Source organism: Canis lupus, chromosome 20 (assembly GCF_003254725.2).
Source record: "Canis lupus dingo isolate Sandy chromosome 20, ASM325472v2, whole genome shotgun sequence".
In the NCBI taxonomy this organism is placed as follows: domain Eukaryota; kingdom Metazoa; phylum Chordata; class Mammalia; order Carnivora; family Canidae; genus Canis; species Canis lupus.
The window spans coordinates 47,373,842-47,376,318 of record NC_064262.1 but is presented as its reverse complement, the minus strand read 5'-3'; the positions used below and the strand labels follow the sequence as shown (position 1 = coordinate 47,376,318).

Here is a 2,477-nt window from a genome sequence, read left to right as displayed (position 1 = left end):
TATAGTATAACACCCAGTGCTCATCCCATCAAGTGCCCCACTCGGTGCCCATCACCCAGTCACCCCATTCCCCACCCCCACCCCCGCCCACCTCCCCTTCCACTACCTTGTTCGTTTCCGAGAAAAAGAATTTATTTTTTTTTAAGTAGGCTCCTCACCCAGCCTGGAGCCCAACACAGGACTTAAACTGAGGACCCCAAGATCAAGACCTGAGCTGAGATCAAGAGTTGGATGCTTGGGAACTTTCCAGAAGGCTCAGTGAGACCCGGAGGAGCGGCGGCTGCCCCAGCTGCGCCCAGCAACGCGCTCCTTCCCGCTCCCGCACACCGGCCTCGGCCCTCTCACCGGCGGTAGAAAATGGTGAAAGAAACCACTTACTATGATGTTTTGGGGGTCAAACCCAATGCCACCCAGGAGGAATTGAAAAAGGCTTAGAGGAAACTGGCCTTGAAGTACCACCCTGATAAGAATCCAAATGAAGGAAAGAAGTTTAAACAGATTTCTCAAGTTTATGAAGTGCTCCCTGATGCAAAGAAAAGGGAATTATATGGCAAAGGAGGAGAACAGGCAATTAAAGAAGGTGGAGCTGGTGGTGGTTTTGGCTCCCCCCATGGACATCTTTGATATGTTTTTTGGAGGAGGAGGCAGGATGCAGAGAGAAAGGAGAGGTAAAAATGTTGTATATCAGCTCTCAGTAACCTTAGAAGATTTATATAATGGTGCAACAAGAAAACTAGCTCTGCAAAAGAATGTGATTTGCGATAAATGTGAAGCCCGAGGTGGTAAGAAAGGGGCAGTCGAATGTTGTCCCAATTGCTGGGGTACTGGAATGCAAATAAGAATTCATCAGATAGGACCTGGAATGGTTCAGCAAATTCAATCTGTGTGCATGGAATGCCAGGGCCATGGGGAACGGATCAGTCCTAAAGATAGATGTAAAAGCTGCAACGGAAGGAAGATAGTTTGAGAGAAGAAGATTCTAGAAGTGCACATTGACAAAGGCATGAAAGATGGCCAGAAGATATCATTCCATGGTGAGGGAGACCAGGAACCAGGACTGGAACCAGGAGATATTATCATTGTTTTAGATCAGAAGGACCATGCTGTTTTTACTCCACAAGATCTTTTCACGTGTATGGATATACAGCTGGTTGAAGCCCTGTGTGGCTTTCAAAAGCCAGTATCTACTCTTGACAACCGAACCATCGTCATCACCTCTCTTCCAGGTCAGATTGTCAAGGATGGGGATATCAAGTGTGTGCTAAATGAAGGCATGCCAATTTATTGTAGACCATATGAGAAGGGTCGCCTAATCATTGAATTTAAGGTAAACTCCCCGAGAATGGCTTTCTCTCTCCTGATAAACTTTCTTTGCTGGAAAAACTCCTACCTGAGAGGAAGGAAGTAGAAGAGACTGAGGAAATGGACCAGGTAGAACTGGTGGACTTTGATCCCAATCAGGAAAGATGGCGCCATTACAATGGGGAAGCCTATGAGGATGTTGAACATCATCCTAGGGGTGGTGTTCAGTGTCAGTCCTCTTAATGGGGCCAGTGAATAACACTGCTGCTGGCATTTTATATGCAGTAGTGGATGAGTGAAGGACAATAATCGAAGCTCACTACTTGCTATTGTTTTTGTTTTAATATTCAACTATAGTAGTGTTTTAAAAGTTAAATGAAGAAAAAATAAAATAAATAAAAGTTAAATGAAGAATAAACTCAAATATAAAAGCTCTGACTTTGCCCTGTATGTATGATGACTTCAGTGTGCAAGATAAGTTTAATACTGTAAAAACTACTTTAAAAAAAAATCTCCCCATATAAATAATAGTGAAAGGGAATGTAAGGGAAGGGAGAAGAAATGTGTGGGACATATCAGAAAGGGAGACAGAACATAAAGACTCCTAACTCTGGGAAATGAACTAGAGGTGATGGAAGGGGAGGAGGGTGGGGGGTGGGGGGGAATGTGTGACGGGCACTGAGGGGGGCACTTGACGGGATGAGCACTGGGTGTTATTCTGTATGTTGGTAAATTGAACACCAATAAAAAATAAATTTATTATTAAAAAAAAATCTCCCCTAGCATTTGTTAAGCCATACTTTGTAATTGACTGCAGCTCTATGTATATGAAACAGTTCAGACTGAAATGTAGGTGTATGTATTGACTTCAGTGTATGACCCTTAATTGTTAAGCTATGAAGTTAAAACTTGTATTTAATTGGCAGTCAGACAAAGAATTTATTAATTTGTAGAGAAGTGTAGGTCTGTAGTTATGTTAAGTGGGATTCATTGTGATGCCTCTGCATTTTATTGCCTCAACTGTTACTTGAAGATGGCATGCTATGTAATTTGGCCTGTGGTATCAGTGATAGAAAGGATACCTCTCTAAAGAAGGGATTTATCATATGCTGCTGCTTGAGGGCTTGCACTTGTAAAATTGCATTCCCTTCTGCTGTGCCATCTTTTTTTAAAAT

At 42.8% G+C, this 2,477-nt stretch overlaps 1 pseudogene; it reads left to right on the top strand.

The window, feature by feature from the left end:
• The first annotated feature begins 265 nt into the window (after positions 1-265).
• On the top strand, positions 266-1,560 carry LOC112666943 (dnaJ homolog subfamily A member 1-like; annotated as a pseudogene).
• Positions 1,561-2,477: the final 917 nt, after the last annotated feature.